Here is an 18,160-nt window from a genome sequence, read left to right on the forward strand (position 1 = left end):
TTGCAGCCACGGAGAAAATTTGTTTTCAGAACGCGCGCCGCGTTCTAGAAACGCAGCGCTCCCCCATCCACCGCTACCATCCGACTCTCGTGACGTATTGACAGGGGAGAGGAGGTCATGCGGAGGCCTTACATTTTTTTCTAGGTGGCTTTGGCCGATCACGACGTTTGGCTGGCGTGCATCATTTCCCCCTCCGAGATACCGAGTTCTTCGGTTCGTTCCGCTTGCTCAGGCGCACGTTTCGTTGCTGCGCCGAACGCCGCGTTGCTCGACCATATGGCTCGACGCTCACCGCGTCCGATGCGGGGCGCCTCGTAAGTGATGGCTGCCCTGTAGCCCATTGTCTTACACCCCTTGGCGGATCGACGGCAACGCTGTCGCGTCCCCCTCTTGAAGGCGAAGCTTAAGCGTCCTCCAATTTTTCCTCCTGGGCTGCAGGATTCTATGGAGGCGCGTTATTTTGGGCCATTTGCGCGCCCCAGTGGGGTTGAAAATTTTGAAAAATGCTAATTAACAGCACCGATAATGCTGGAGGCAACGTTTATGAGGAGGTTGGTTTTTTCTTAAAGCCGTATGGACGGGGTATACCGATGTAAAGGGAGCTTTGAGGCGAGTTCTATATGCCAGACAATTCTGCCACATGATCAGATGCTTTACTTCATGCGTCTGATCTGGTATTGCTTGTGACACATCCCTTTGTGTGTGGCTTATTAAGCGAAAGCCTTAGACCTCTGTTTCAAGGTCCCGTTGCGAGCTACAGAAAATATCACGTTACCGAAGGAAGGCGGGAAGCGAACCGAAGCATGTGCAGCCGCGTATAAGAGATGATTAATGATTAGCAAAGTAATGATTGATAAGTGATTGGATTAAGATTAATTCGGGTGTATTAAGGAGGATTAAGGTGGATTAAAGTCGTTGAATGTGCATTAGGGTGAATGAAGGTGGATTAAGGCGCATAAAGGAGAAGTAGGTAGGATTAAAGTTGATGAAGGTGCGTTGAGGTGCATTAAGGACGATAATAATGCATTGGGGTAGATTAAAGTGCATGAAGAAGGATAAGGTTGAATTAAGGAGGATTAAGGTGCATTAGGGAGGATTATGGGGTGGGCTCGGGTGAATTAAAGTGAATGAAGGGGGTTTAGGGTGGACTAAGGTAGATGAATGTGGATTCGGGTGGATTAAGGTGAATTAAGGACGATTATGGTGGATTAGAGTGGATTAAAGTGAATGAGGAAGCATTAGGGTTGATTAACGAGGATGAAAGTGCATTAAGGTCGATGAAGGTGGTTTAGGGTGCATTAAGGAGGACTTTCGTGAATTATGGTGGATGAAAGTGAATGAAGGTCGATGAATGTGGATTAATGTGCATTAGGAGGATTATAGTAGACTAATCGGTCTTAATACTCAATAAACCCCAATTCAGCTTAATCCACCTTAATACTCCCAATCCACCTTAATACAACCTACATCGCCCCTAATGCACTTTAGCCTACCCTATATGGGCTTACTCCTTCTTTATCAACCATAATATTTCATAATCCGTCTTAATGCTACTTCATCCACCTTAATCCTTATTCATGCACCTTAATCCAACTTAATAGTCCCAATGTACCTTAATACACCCTAATACACATCTATCAAACCTAATCCAGCTCCATAGTCCCTAATCCACCTTATTCGACCCTAATTAATCAAGCCTAATTCACCTTAATCCACATTAATCGACCTTAATCTGCCGTTATCCACCCTAATCCTTGTTCATGCACCCCAATCCACCCTGATCGGTCTTAATACCTTTTCATCAGCCCTTCACCTCTATCCACCATAACCCGCCTTAATCCTCCTCCACCCACCTTAATCTTTATTCATACATCTTAATCCTTCTTAATGCACTCTAATCCCCCTGAATCTTCTTTAATACACTCTAATCAACCTCAATCCTCCCTAATCCACCTTATGTGAATCACTAATGATTCATTATTTAACTTGGGTAATCATTCTCTTATACAGGGGTGGACATGCTTTGGATCACCTCTGGCATTCCTTGGGTCACGTGATATTTCCAGTTTACAACGCGTCCTTGAAACATACAGATCTAAAGGCTTTCGCCTTAAAACTTAAAAAAAAACTCCATGTTGACTAGCTAACGCTCATCACCTGCAATACCATGGGTATACTTGCCACTAATTTTTGCAGGGCGCAAAGCAGAATCTATAATGCTGCACTTCCGTCTGAATAACAACAGTTAGCGACGTGCGAGTTGATAGAGCCGCTCCAGAATCATACATGAGGACAACCGCAACAAAAACGCTGGTGAGCAGGCCGTAAGAATGAAAAAAAGAAAAAATGCAGCATTACGGGATGCTTTGCTATGAGCTATAAGAAAGACGCCTCAGCTCGCACACAATGTTGTTCTTTCGGCCAATGTCATGCTGGGCTTCTTCGATTTTCCACTTCTGGCTACCCGCGGGCTGCCAGAGCCAGCCAGAGCGTCGTCGTTTTTCTCGCGTTGCTCCGCCCACCGCGCTACGCACTTCCGCCGGGCGCTTGCAACGCGGACGCTTGAGGACTTAAATTACCTCGTTCAGCCAACTGTCTACGGTCATCTCCGGATTTCCTTACTTCTAGCGTTATCTTTTTAGGTGCTAACGCTCCGTTCCGCATCGCGAAGCGGTGTGATATGAGCCATGGTGAACCGTTTGAAGCTTTTGTGTGTGTGTCCCCTGATTGCTTCTTCGCGGCGGTGAACAGCGCGCCGCGCTCTCATGCGTGCATGTTATCTGCATCGTGTTCCACGCAAGCTGTAGACGCTCATTCACACATTGTGGTACATTTTGGGTTCGTCTTTCTCTGATGGCGTTCCTTTTCACATATTTCGCGTATGTATGTATATAGCTCTCCTTTCTCTGCAGTTAGCGAAGGCTTTGCAGTTAGCCCGTGTTCGCTCCGTCTCGCCGTCGTATACTTAGGTGGCAGCTCGAAACCGATATGTGTTCGAACTGCAGGCCGTTGATCTAAGAACACACTGATTGCACTCGGTACATTTAGACACACGTACATTGCATGGCTTATTTCTCTCGTGATTGCGACCAATGTTGTTTTTCGTGTGGAACGTTTCGCTGGTCACAGGCGACGTGCATTTTCACGCGCCAGCCGCGTCCCCAGCTCATTAAATAAGAAGCACCATCAGCCGCAACAAACTTTCTGAAATCGAAGCCCAAGCAGGTCGGCGCGAAATTTGATGCGTATGAGACGTACCCGATAACCTGCTTTTTCATGTCTTGTGATGATACAACGCCAACTCATCAATGTCACCGGTGGTCGACGTGTTCGCTGCGAGCAGGGATCCTCCAGCCATCGCTTTCGAGTCGATTTCGCGCGTCTTGACATCCGCCGCGTCGGAGGCCATCTGTTGCGCTGCGCAAGGCGAGGTTGGCCGACTACGCGTCCTGCGCGCCAAGTCGCGCGAGAGTTATCGTATCCCTGAATGCAATTATATATTTTCAAGCTGGCAACGCATAAATGGGCCGACTACACCGAGCGCGCGCCGGCGTCGCCGGGCGCTGCCATGCTGGTAGCATGTTTACATTTGGCCAGCTGTACCGGCGTTCGATTTTGCAAACTTCGGGCAGGTTTGGGTTGTCTTGAGATCCCAGCCCACGTGACTTCCTGTCAGAACCGGAACTACCTGGCTGCCCGCGGGCGGCCAGAATTCCGAAAATCGAAGAGGCCCACTGCATCCTGCGCAAGCCGTCACGCTTTCCTTGTGGTATAAAAAAGGCATCACCATCTTCAGGCTTCTTGCTGCAGTTATATGCGCAACAGCCCGGCATAGCGCTAGCGCATAGAGCAGGAAACACAGCGTGCAACGTTCGCTACTCCGAGCTAAAGCACCGAGCCAGCCTAAAGCCCCTCAATTTTCCAAAAGTAGCGCCATTCTTAGATCTTTCCGCCACCCCGCTCACCCAGGCGCTTTCTCCTCCACCCCTCCTGTCGCCCCAGCCTCCTCCGCTCCCCAATTGGCCAATCTGTGTCACGTGAAAGCATGCCCCGCGCTTTTGTATATTTTTTTCTTTCCGGCGCAGAGCAGGCGCCGCGCTTTTGTGTATCTTTTCTTTCCAGCGCGCTGCGACCCCCATTCTTGGGCCTACGCGACGAAAGTACGGCAGGCGGTTTGAAGGAGCGCGGTAGTTTTATACAATGTGTTAGGGCCGAGTGCTTAATTGCGATGCCGTGCTGCTGCGCCTACGGTTGCCACAACAGACCCAGTGACGGCAAAAAGCTTTTTGCTTTACCATCCATCGGGCACAACGCAAAACGAAGAAAAATGTGTATTCACAAGATCGGGCGGGCTGACTTCGAGCAAGTGGCAAAGAACGCGCGGCTTTGTGAAGTAAGTGCCGCGGCTCCGCCAACCTCTTCTTTTGACGCCCGTGTCAAAACGGGCCCGTGTCCAGTGCATTGGGGGCGCGTTAGTTTGCATAATGAATCCTTACCAACTAGCTCAGCTTTCTGTCGTTCTCGGAGTCCCCATTATGGCGTGCCTTATGAGATCGTGGTGTTGGGATGTAAAACCCAAGAATCAACTTTTTTTCTGTCTTGTGTGCCTTGGCTGTTTCAGTTAACACAACACTGCTTCCTTGTGAAAACTTACAACGCAAAAGAATACAGACGCACGTAGTATTAGCCCCGAGAACGAACACGGGCGGCGCTGCGAGCGCCGCTCGCGTGACGTCAGGGCACGGACTCGCGCCTGTCGTCTGCTACAGTTCGGGCGTTGTCCGGGCGCTTTCTTCGGTGTTTTCGTTTGTTCGCCCTCGTTCTCTCTGCTTGTATACTTATGGTGGTCGTCTCAAATATATTTTTACGACGTCTTCCTTTGCGAACATTTATTCAAAGAGCTAATTTCTTAGACAACAATGCAGCTCTCGAAGGCAACGCTACAGTGCCAGCCGAAGCGACGCAGACCAGCCCATTGCGGGTTTTTCATGCGCGGATAGACAATCGCAAAAGCATAGCCTATAGGAATCCAGTTATGATACCATACCTGCCGCGGTGCAACAAGTATGTCACAAAGCTGGCTATATATGACTTCTACAGCAGTTACGTTGATTTTATTCCGCTAAAATAGGTTTGCTCACGACGGGTAGTTCATGGTATAATATCGAATTTTTGCATTTCCTCACAGAAACGCTCGGCAGTAGCACGGGGACTTAACTAATACTGGAGCTTAGATTCTACACGCCTCACTTGCTTCTTTAACTGCCTGTCAACATTAGGCGGTTCTTCACGTGTTTACTTTTTTTAAGCGGCGGAAATTTGAAGTTAATGAAGGCTTACAGCTATTTGCGGAGTACAAATAGGAATGTACCAATATATATTTCCTTTTCCGTGTTACACGTTCAACTCACCTCTTTAGGGCGCGTTAGTTAATGATTAATAATGTAAGTTATGTTCCTCTTTTTTTGTCTATATTACCAAGTGTATATCATTTATTTATTTCAGTGCCGCAGTGTGTTTTGCATTGTTATTGTGGAAATATTTCACTGTTCTTTCATATATTGTATAACTGCAATGTTTTATGGCCACTATATAAATGTAATTTATATGGCGCTTGATGTGTTACCCCATGCAGCCATATTGTACCTAAGGGGGTGAGGTTACCTCAAGCCGCGTCTGTGCGACTTTTTTCCCTCATCCACCTCCACTTACCACTCCTCTGTACATGTGTGTGTGTAAATGGAAATTAATAAATCAAATCAAACTCACTTGAGAAATTTACTGGTGCTTGCTGCTTGAGGAATATACATGACCAATCTGTTTGGCCAACTGACACAGGCTGCTCGGCCCAATTTTTTTAGTGAAGTATGCCTGCTGGACCGCATAGCTGCAGCCAGAAAGAAGTCGAAGCGTCAATGATTAGTAGTATGGGACATATTGAAGATATCGAAATTCCCCCGGTGGAGGGTCAGAAATCAAGTGAAAGTATATGCAAGGCTTGTGGTGCTTTCTTTATGAATGTTTGCGATTGGATTGGAGCAAACTTAATTTGCCTGCAAGGTTCTCTTTTATGTACCGACGAAGCGAATAGTTTGTATAATTGAATAACGCTGGATCGAGACATGGTGAGACAGAAGGTGCTTGAATTTTCCTTTTGTATACAGTAAATCTAAGCTGCGGTGTAGTAGCTCGAGAATACTTTAGCCATTCCAGTTGGCGCTGTAAAAAACATGCTTTATGGTTTTAATTCGAAGTTGTAGTGAACTGATGGGTTTCGCGAACATAGCGTGCCTCGCCATACGGACAGTCGATTGCTACCATTACGTGATCAGGGGTGTGCCATATTGTCGATAAAGGCTACTGAGCGCCACTATGAAACATTTCATCACTTTCAATTGAGTGGCTCTCGATCTTAACAACGAAACTTTTCTCTCAGGTGGTTGCTACTATGGTGTTTGTGAATTAACTATGTAAATACTCTACATGACGCGCCGTCGTGTTAGCAGCCATGAGCAATTCGTTTTTTGGAGGCCTGTTTCAGAGGGGCATGAAAGTAGCAGCAAACTTTTTCATACGAAATGCGCGCCTAACTATTTTTTTGCGCATTAATGAATGGCCATATTTGAATAGAACAACACACCAGAGTAATAGGAATCATGATGAGAGCTTCGCTGGGCAGTGCCTTTCTAAAATCAGATAACATGTTGACGCCAATTACCAAATTTTTCTTCCACGTAAAATGCAATGCCTCTCATAGCTAAATACTAAAGGAATGTTAAATGTTTAGCGAAGCATCATACACAACTTCGCGCGTTGAATTTGCAGATATTCTTTTTTTTTAGCCAAAATTTACCGATAGACACGGCGCATATATGCATTGCAAAACCTAGTAGACCCCTTTAACGCTACTTAGCTTGCGATATCCAAGCCGCAAAGTTTCTAGACTCACACGCTTTTGAAGAAGAAACTTTGGTTAAGGTATGGCAGCTGAAAGAAGCCGACGTATTCTTCAATACGTACGGCTCGAGCCACCCATACCCCAAGCATACACGAAGGGAACGAGCGCGCGCGGCAGCCGAGCGAGCCGGAGCGAGCGGCGTCCTGGCCGTGACGTCACTCGCGAGAGGGCGCCACTCCTAATTCTCGGGGCTAATACAGAGATAAAATTAGCACTTCAACAAGAGTGTTGCTGGTGCCAATGAGGGGAGGGGGATAATTATTTTCTGAACCTCTTTCCAGTTGTCCCATCAAGTTCCTTCTTTTTTTTCTATCAAATTCTAACCATTTGCACTGTAATAAATAAATAACGATTTCATATGCTGGTACGTTGTTCAAATGGTCTATACCGCCTATGTGTGAAAACGTTGCTCATGGCCACCACAACCTGTGCATGAGCTACTTACATCTGTAAAAGGCGCGGAACAGAAACGGCCCTGCTGCCAGGCATTGCTGACCGCAGACAGTCGGAATCTCTCACGCGCCGGCCGAACAAAACCATCCTGCAGGTACGTAAATTAACCTACGAAACCACGTGCACATACTTTCACGCTGTCAAAACCTGAAACTATGGTAATTACTCGCGTGTCTGAGCACACCGCGTGCTTGTGTCGTGTTTCAGCAACACGAACTTTCAACGTGCGCGTACTTTACGCCTTAAATACGCCTTGAATAAAGGTGCTTTTCTCTATTTCTTCCGCAAATCCGACACGACATTCTTAAGGCCAGTTACCAACTGGCAAAGCAAGATCTAGATTGAAAAAACTGCTCCGCAGGACTCGAACGAACTTTTCCGCGGATTTCCTCCCGTAGCGTGAGCCGTCGTCTGCTACGGCAGGCCCACCACCGGCGGCGCCACCGTCGAGGCCGCGCCGAGCGGAGGAGGAGGGAAGTGAATGGCGCTACTTTGGGAGATTGAGGGGCTTTAAGCCAGCCGTGTTCAGGAGGTAAATGGCGTGAACTAAAAAGAAAACACAAGCAAAACTCAAGATCCGCGCGTTTCCAAGGGCAACGACAGGGAGACCAATCGTCGTGCAGACAAACGGGGGCAAAACTGGTTGCCGCGGGGGAAGGCGCAAGGGGCGAGGAGGTCGCGCGGCGGCGGCAGAGTTCAGTGTCGCTACTTTCAAATTATCGAGGGATTTTATGCAAAACTTCAGTCTGACGTTTATGGCGGATGCCGCGGCTGGTTCGTGGATATGGTAGAAACGCTGGAAAAGGGGTTTCTTTGAGTTTTTCTCGTAAATTCCAATCCGAGGGCTATCATTTCTGTAGGTTGTGCGTAAGTCGCAGTTCACGATTGTCCCATGTATTTTAGCTTGAGAAATTCAATTAGTTCAGTAAATTCTTTGAGTCACATTGCCGAAACGACGTCTGACACCGACGCGGGACGCCGGATATTCTCGACACGGGCTCTTTAGCGCCATCGCGTTCGAACAACATAGCATCTCACATGGAGAACGGATTAAAAAAAAAGTGTCGACTGCAACGTCCAGCATGAAGCACTGCGGGAAAGCTGCCTTTTCGTTTATGAGAATGGATTATATTTACCACAAACATGCACCCTGACATTATTGAAACGAAATAAGATCAAATTATGGGGTTTTCAAGGCAATTCAAAAGCTAAGATAGTGCTTCGGATTATGTTCGACCAACTGCATAAATCCCGAGGGTCCCTTTGAAGTCGCCGACTTTGGGACCCTCATCTGTATATATTATACCTGTAACCCATGTACTGCATGTTAATAATAAACTTCAAATGAAAGCACACAGCAGGGGCCTTCTGAATTACCACCCCACGACCGAAACGCAGCCAATAATGAAACCCACGACATTCTGCTCGGCAGTGTTGTGCCACACTGCGCGCCTACATCGAAGCAACGGGCGCTCCCCCCTCACTACCTCGTTCTTCTGAAGTGGTTGCCCTTGGTGACAACCAGCTAAGTTCCAGGAAACTGCCGAACTCTTTCCGTGGGTCTAAGTTGTCCGGGGGCACGCAGCACCACGACGAATCCACTGGCAGCCTTCAAAATTCTACAGAACTTCTGACCCTTGCCGTGGAGACCGGTTTTATGCAGCTTAGGACTTCTTCGACGAGAGGAAAGCGACGCGGTTGATCTCAGCATCAGTCCTTCCTCGTCCTGCCGACGACGGGACGACAAAAATAAGGGACTTTAGGCAGAGCCGGCCCATTGTTAGAAAGAGTTGTCGCCAGCCGCTTCGTCGGTTTGGTGCGCTCTTCGGCTTCGCTACTTGTATGCTATTGTATGAAGCTTTTCGTCTTCTCCTCGTCAACCTCATGAGTCAGTCTCTCGCTTATGAGCCCGAGGCGCAATAGCAGTAGAGAATGCCACAGCTGGCAGAGAACTTCGACAAGAATTGACACTGCCATCATTTTGCCTTCAATACATTTATTTGTCAAGTGATAGAAAGACTGCTATCGTTTCAGAAGAGACTACACACAATGTGAAGACCACAGGAAAATGAGAGTCAACGTGTGTCTGGGTTAAATGCGATTACAAGAGAAAAAAAGAACAGAAAGCAGCAGCAAACCAGGAAGTGTCTAACACATGATTGATGCATTTATCTGTAAATAGCAGCAGTGAATAAATTCATTAAAATAGAAAGAACAACTGCATCTGCAAAACGCGAGGCTATAGTAGTAGTAGTAGTACAAGTAAAAGCTGCATGTCCCTTGTCGACACTGCATTTAGAACAACTTCCTATCATTCAGTACAGAATAAACTTTATTAAAAAGAATGGTCCGGCAGTTTTGGTTGTGGTGGCCTCAGGTGGCGACCGGAAGTCTTGGACCGGGGCGGCATCTTCAGCTTGCCGGACGGCCCACAGCTAGTGGTCTTTTAGAGCGCAGCTCTTTGGCGTCCGTTCCTGGGTTTCGCGTCGTCGTCGGCGTTGTCGTCGGCCTCGTAACCAACTCCGCCCCCCTTTCATCCCCCCAGCGCTAGCAGCGACCGACTGATACCGCTGGATGCCGCTGACGCCGCTAGAGAGTCAAGATAACGTGACTGCATAGAACACCGTCGCCGCCATGCAGAAAGAGGAGGAAAGGGTCCCCCCCCCCCCTGTTCTTGTGTGGCGGATAGGGTGCTCTTCAGTTGCCGACGCGCCGGTTATTTCACGTAGGCCCCGGCACGTCGACGAATACGTGACCACCTTCCCACGGCTAGACCTGGTTCTTAGCGCTGCGGAAGCGAGGGTATCATATTGTTTGTGTCGGCATCGGCGGCGTTGTCCCTGAAACCAACTCCGCAGCTGGGGTTGACTCACTATCGGCGTCAGCGGCATCAGTCAGTCGCTGCTATCTCTTCCCTCCTCCCTTTATCGTGTTGTCCGCTTGCTGCGCGCGCTTCTGCCCCCATCGTTTGCCGCTGGGTGTACACGCCGCCCCCCTCCCCCCTCTTCCTGCGAGTCTCCGGTTGTCAAAGCGCCGGCTCGAACTTAATTCCTTTCTTCGCTCCTCCTCCAATGCAACCCCTGTGCGGTGGCAATCAGAGAGCCAGATCGGTGGCGGCGGATCTGTATATGTGCACCGCCCGAGCCGAAATTGCCGCTGCCGTTCGCCCTGTGCGGTGGCAATCAGAGAGCCAGATCGGTGGCGGCGGATCTGTATATGTGCACCGCCCGAGCCGAAATTGCCGCTGCCGTTCGCCACTGCGAAATTATCTGCCAGTTCTTTCTGAGCCCTGAGCGAGACGACCGATGGAAGTCCTCCGTCTGCTGCTGCTGCTGCTGCTAAACGAGCTGCCAGAGCAGAGGCCCTGCGCCGTCGCCGTCAGAATCCAGAGGTGCGTGCCGCCGAAGCAGAAGCTTACCGTCGCCGCCGTCGAGATGATCCAGGAGTACGCGTCGCCGAAGCAGAGGCTAAGCGCCGCCGCCGAGAAGACCCTGCCGTTCGCGCCGCCGAAGCGGAGGCTCATCGCCGCCGTCGAGAGCAACCAGCAGTAGAGGCTGAAGCAGAAGCTCATCGCCGCCGCCGAGAAGACCCTGCAGTTCGCGCCGCCGAAGCGGAGGCCAAACGCAAACAAAGGCTCGCATTTGCTGCGCTCAAATTTCGCATTAGGAAGTAACGTAATCGTCGGTAATTTTTTAGCTCCAAACTTTTGAGAGCCGCCTCCCAGAGGCGCCGACGGCGAAAGTCCCCGACGGTCCCTGCAGCCGGGGCGTCGTCGGGAAGGAGCGAGCTCGAGGCTTCCTGTGTACTGTTAATGGCCACGGTTATGAACGCGTCGCGAACAGAGGCGGTTTCAGTACCGTTGTTGCCGGCACATTCCCAGTGCATGTGTCACAGTGTTACACTCTCTGTCCGCAAGCTTTACATGCATCAGTCGGGTATAATCCTGGGTAACAGTGGTGCGAGAGAGAGAGAGAGAAACAACTTTATGGAGCCGAGCTCGACATCTTCTTAGACGCCATCGATGGAAGTGGTTCCCTCTTCACGGGACCCATATGCTTCCCTAGCCGCCTGGCCCCTGGGGATCAGGGCGAGCTGGTCTTCCAGGGCAGTGCTGGGTGCATGAGGGATGGGGTAGGGTAGCGCGGGGCAGTTAAGAGGTGGGGGGATCGCCCTGATGAAATCGCATACTCCAATGACGTGTTGGAGCGTGCCTAACTGAGTTTTGCAGAAGTTACAATCCTCCTCGTACCTTTCCGGGTACATCTTGTTTTGAAGGTAAGGGTGCGGGAAGGATCCTGCCTGTATTTGCCTGTAGATCGCTTGCTGTTCTCTGCTAAGCGATTTGCGAGGATCGGGGTAACGGCGCCTCTCCGTCTTATAATAGTTCGTAATGTCTCTGTAACTAAGTATGGACTGTGGCTCACCTTCCTCAACCCGGTGTTCCATCTCTTGGGCGAACTGGTGGGCAAGTTCGTTGCCCTCCAGCCCAGCGTGAGCCGTGTCCATATTAACTCAGCTTTCCTTTCAGGTACGTCGCGTTTACTTTTGAGAATATCTACAGCCGCAAGGGACACCCACCCGTTTCTGTAGTATACGCCTCTTGCGAGTCGGTGACAATTCTTCCCACCTTGGGCTGCGCGAGTGCTAGCGCTATCGCGGCCTCTTCTGCCACCTCCGGAAAAGACGTCTTGATCATGAAGGCGCAGGTTACGAGCACATCCCGCGTCGTAACTGCCAGCGTTGCTTTCGATGAAAACTTTGGTAACGAAGCGTCTGTGAAGAGAGTGACCCCCTCTTCCTCTTCTACTACTTGACCCAAAGTCTCTGTCAAGGCCGCTATACGAGCCGCTCTGCGGCCGTCGTTACGACCCGACCTCGTGTTTCTAGGCAGTGGCTTACTGTGGATTTTATGCGCCCACAACCTGGGTAACGGCCCCGTTTCCTTCCGCTCTGCCTCTTGCCAGCCCAACTTAGCAAGAACGCGACGTCCCGCCGACGTCTGACTGTGTCAAACTCTTTGATTAGACAGATGAGCTTCTATTAACTCTTCGACGACGTTGTGCTTGGCCATGCCGAGAAGATGGCCAGGCTAGGGTAGATGTGTCTTTGCAGTAAGCGTAAGGTTACGGCCTTGTCCCCGTTTTATTTATCGTGCAGTGGCGGGAATGTGCGTCTTTCAAGTCTGTTGTATTGGGTGAGGTCTCTGAACATGGTCAGGCGATCGCCCCACGCCTATAGTGATTCTTTTTATTGCTGGATTTTTGTCATAGTGTCCCAATCCAGCAGATCTGACAACCTGCTCTCGGGAGTGGAGGTGGCGGCCACACCATCTGCTGCGGCGCTCCGCGTGCGAGACCTCGAGGTGCGGCGTGTGCCGCCTTGTTGCCCGTCAGCGGGACGTCGGTGTGTGCCAGGGTCAAGAGCAGGAAGACTGCAGAATTTCGGGGTTGCAAGGGCGATGACGCTGTCATCACAAATTTGGAGTATCATTCAGTACAGCTTTTCTTTTCAGTACAGCTGAGTGCAATAACGCATTGAGATTATGCAGAGCAGGCAACATCCACAAATAGTTTTGCAATACAAATGGCTGAGCATGACCAAAATGAACAAGCTCACACATGAAACCAAAATACAGCAACTGTCCTATTTCATCTCACAGTGAAAGTCACATACAAAATGCATTCTCAAGCATAACATACTTCGACGGCACTTAAGTAGCCCTTTCAGTGTCACTGATGTACCAGTACATTCTCATGTTTTTGATGCCAGATAGGTATGCCAGGGCCATACTAAGAGAGAATTTGCCATTATCCATGTCATTTTTGCACTTTTGCATTAAAAAAATGATGTGTTAGGGTTTAGACTATCCAAGAAAAAAATATGGACCATGGAGGTGCGTCGCCACCAAGAAAACCTGACACTGAAAGGTTTAAAAACTCGCACGTCATTCAAAACCGTTAGAGGAACACTAGTGGCCCAGCCCTGTTTCAAGCACCTTAAAGCACTCTTGTGGTTTGCTTTATATTTGGCTGGACAAGTGCTTGGAACACAATTGCCTGGCTCCCTTTGGAGCACCACACTACAGCTCACAGTGCTAAATAGTTGTTGACCGATAATTTGGACAACTCTGTGGCACAGCCATATGCCTCATAAGCTTAAGGATTCAGACCCTTTACAGTGCGCTATCCGATAACTTGGACTCCAACTGCACAACTGCGTGCTAAATTGGTCACCCAGTAGAGCAGAAATAGCAATATATTCAATTTGATATGTCGCCAGTGCCTTCTCGAAACTAAAACTAGTGAAGCCCAGTTGATCAAGTAGTCGCCGATGATAATCCAGTATGTGCACTGACTGCATTTTGTCTATCTGTAGCGACAGCATGACAATATACGGGCTGCGATTTTGTAGTGATGCCTTCTGCTTGATTGTATGCCACTTTTATCATCCATCATTCAAGGTCGGTTGATCCTGTTGGTGAGCGTCACTCTGGTCATTGACGAAATGCAAAAGCGTGAAATGGCATGGCTAGAAAATCACAAATACGGAATGTCTAGGGTAAAGGCAAGTATATATACGTGCAGCAACGTGTTGACAAACTTGGGCCATATTCTTGGATGATAACTTTCTAGGATAGTTTTTACTTCCACAACATTTCGCGCGACTAGCACCAAACACATTGAGGGGGTAGCAGCATTTCCACGCTGTGATGAGACGGCGTGATTGGTACTGTGCCAAGGATTCCGTTGCTCGTTGCCGTGCGCTTTAGTGCCGCGAAATCGAAGGTATCCACAAAAGTGATGATCCGAGAATATAGCACACATTTATTGGCCACATTTAAAATAAGATCACTTATTGTTGGGTGAAACCAGCATTTCGGACTCCTGTTCGTTCGGACTTTCTAGGCGGTCCCCGTTGAGTCTGAATTATTGGTCAGCAACTGTACTCCATTTCGTACACAGCAGGCTCTCTCACTGCTTGCATTCACAACTGACATACAGTGAGTCACATATGAAAGAAAGGCATCAAGTGCTAAGTTGCCATCATGTAGACTCACACTTTCATGTTGCAAGATCCGACTTTATTGGCACGTGGAAGGTGTCGCAGATCTGAACCTATTTGCCAACGAACAAGTGGTAGACGTTTCTTCTATCTGTGCCCATAGAGCAATGCTTGCACTCACAACCAAAACCTAATACGTTGCATACTGGAAGCAGCACTCTATGGTGCCCAAAAGAAAGTGTTTTACATAACCTTACATCCACCACTTGCAGCTGAGATGCAGGAAGTAGTTATTCTGTAGTGCCACAGGTCAAAAACTGCACTGCGACTTGTACGGATGAGCGAGACGAACTCGTGCAGCTTCCACAGCATTGCCTACTAAGTGTGAAACGAGTGGCTGACCTTTGAGCTCCGCCAGAGTGCCGCTCTGCAAGCCGCTGAACATTCGGCTCAGGCAGGCTTCATCTAGCTCCATGCTTGGGAAGGGCTAGCACCAGTGGAATGCTCCGTAAGGAATAACACAGAATCAATATTACAGACTGTCCCTGTAAAACTTTGCTTATGAGGTCTGTCCTCCTTGATTAAGGTCATGGTCTAAATTAGTTGCAGAGATGACTGACCCAAAGGCTCGCACTTATATTTATGCAGTTCAAAAACCTGCAATGTCCTTTACGTAGCACAGTGCCAGACAGCGCTTTGTGCCTGTTTTGAGCCAAAGGCCTGTGCAGAGAGGGTGCCACACTTTAACAATAAACAGTGCCCACAGAGCAGTTGTACGCCGTGCCAGCTTAATTTAGGCAAGGCTATTTGGTATTCCATAATTGGTAAACTTGAAGTGCTTGTCTATCCTGTCACCATCATTTTTCCTTTGTGCTTCAAGTTTACAAGCGTAATTAAATTTGAAAATAAATCAACCAGCTCCCACCAAGATGATGTGGCGCCAGTCAATTTTCAAGTAGAAACATTCAATAAAACTGGCCTAGCTTAATTTTCTTTCATGCTGAAATGAAGCACTCTCAGCTCCATGTATTATCAGCAGTCAACTACAATTTACCATTGTAACCAGGACTTCTTGCACATGGGATCCAGCAATGCATGTTCACAATGACGGGCAGTTTTCTGACCTCAATTTTTCTGCAATTTCAAACTGCACAAAGTGAGCAACATAAAGTAGGCAGGCCAGCACTGCTGCAAATTGCCCAATAGAACTTTAAAAGAAAAAGAGCCCTGACGAGACACACCTCTTCCAAGCTATAACAACTCGTGAGCAATGCCACTGAGAGGGTTACAAAACAAAATTGAGGAACACACAAAGATCAACATTAACCTGCACAATAGCATGACTAGCAAACATTTAGTACACCATAAGAAATAAGAGAATGCAAACTATCTGAGCAACGTTATTGCACAAGAGCTACACAGCTTCAAAGTCAAACTCACATTCTTAAAAAGGAAGAAAGAAACACATACATCCAAGCTGTCCAATGGGGTGTACAAATCTCCCCTGGTAACAAGCTTGCAAACAACCGTGCTGCTGCGATTTCATCAAAAGCTGCTGACAGTGCCTGTCAGCAGCTGTCAGCAGCACACAAGCATCCAACATTTTTTTAAGGCTCGCAGAAGCCTGGTGCAAGTATATCACGGCTCTAGAAAGGAGATCATGAGACATCTTGAAACTCGGGCACAGTTGAAGAAGCCAAAGTCGCTGGCAGTTTCCCAGTGTAAACAAACATCTTAATACTGAGTAAAAAAGGATGAGCGAACTACCTGCGGCAAGATTAAGACTAGAGAAATCCAAGATGGGAGGTTAAAACGCATAAAAGATTAACAAATTTCAATGATGCACTTCACCATGAACCAAGCACCACAAGTAATGAAAGTAAGCCTCTTGAAAGTCGGTTATGACGTTAAGACTTACAATTAGTGGGTAACTTGAGAAAAAGTCATGGCCCATGTATGAGGATTTCTATACAGAAGACTACACTGGTGAACACAGGAGAAGGCTTCGTTGGAAGTACAGAACTGTATTATAGTGGCACGATCAAGAAAAAAAAAATCACTTCTTGCACAGCCATAGAAGCTACATAAACTTGGCATTAGTCAATCGGAAGCATGATCATGCAACGTGTCCCCCAACGCTGTGTGTCCCTGCTTGACAACATGCCTACTCAGTGTTGAGCATGGTTTCAAGAATATCAAGAATATTAGGAATAGTAATTCAGTTGCCTTGTAGCTTCAAGTACAGATGCAGTATCAGTTCAGGAACAATTAAGGCTGCAGCGAAGTTTTTTTTCCTCTCTCTCAGAATACAATCTTTTGCACAGTTACACAGCAAAGATTTATCAATAACAAAGTATCAGAGCAAAAAAGTTATTTTCTTGAAAGCTAACGCATAACACACTGTAAACCACACTCATCAAACCTGTAAGAAGCAAATGGATCATAAATTTACCGATAGAAGCCACAAAGTAAAACAACACGAACACAAAAACACAAGACAGGCATCTTACACTTTAAAACATCCTGGTTGTGAAGCAGACCACACAGGTTGCTACTGGATGCTGTCGAAGCAGAGCAACGCACTTTGACGTCTGCTGGTAGCACAGCCTTGTCTACACCCCATAACACATCAGCTGCCAGTTTTAGGTCACAACAAAGATTGCTACTGAAACCATGGAGCACAAAAAGGAATTGCAGGTTATCTTTGCAGGCAAAAAAAAATGAGATTCATTGAAGCAAAGCTAAAGAACATCACTGGTCACTGTATGACAGTAATGACATAATGCAGTGACATACCCTGACATCTCGTCAATGTTACCAGTGCCAGCCAGCATCAGCCCACAGAATTTTCATCTCAATGCCCTCCATATATAACCCCACCACCTCAATAAGATTTGATTTTAGAATGATCTTTGCAAGTCAACATTGAAAATTGACGAGTGCCAGACCTCCCTGAAACATTTAAAGAACTGACACAAAATTCTTGTCTCGCTTTCTTTTTCTAGGTTAGCCGCAAGACTCAACTACAGTATGACACCTCAATTCCTCGAATGTGCAACAAATCATCAACTACAACATCCTCCAATGAGACAAACTCAAAAGGTGTGCCTAAGTTCTTGGCGTAGGGTTTGTTTGCAAGTCATCTATCTCAGAGTGTCACGGAAATTTGAGCATGGGCTCATGCGGTATCACAGGCGCATCGGCCGGTGCAGTGGTCAAAGCCGCATTGTGATCGCCTTGCTTTAGATAACAGGGGGCAGAGGAATGAAGAAAGAACAAAAGTGACAGTAGCAAACCAAGTTCTTTAATTGCACAGAAATGAAAGAGCGGGGAATGACTTATGTGAGACACAGTCACTAAGTGCATCAGCCGTTTGTGACCATCACCTCCATTTTTCGTGGCATGCAGAAACAACTTGTAAAAAAACCCTACACCAAAAAGCCATACTCTATTTGTTGCACATATTGAAATGGTCGCCATAAAATAGGATATAATTGGCGATCTTTTGCGGGCTCAAGGAATTCTGGCACGACAGTGTCGTGACAGGGTCGATAGCTGTCTGATAAAACAAAAAAGCGGGATAGAAAATTTTTGTGTCAGTACCCTTTTAGGTGCTCAGCATTTGACTAGGGAACAAGGAACTCGGTGCGTAATAAATATTCCGGCCAACATCGGCTGATTACGCAAACCTTAGAAGCATCACTTTTGGTGAAAATAGAAAGGAGTCTATCGCAATTAGCCTTCCCG

The sequence above is a fragment of the Dermacentor albipictus genome, chromosome 7 (genome assembly GCF_038994185.2).
Source record: "Dermacentor albipictus isolate Rhodes 1998 colony chromosome 7, USDA_Dalb.pri_finalv2, whole genome shotgun sequence".
NCBI lineage: Eukaryota > Metazoa > Arthropoda > Arachnida > Ixodida > Ixodidae > Dermacentor > Dermacentor albipictus.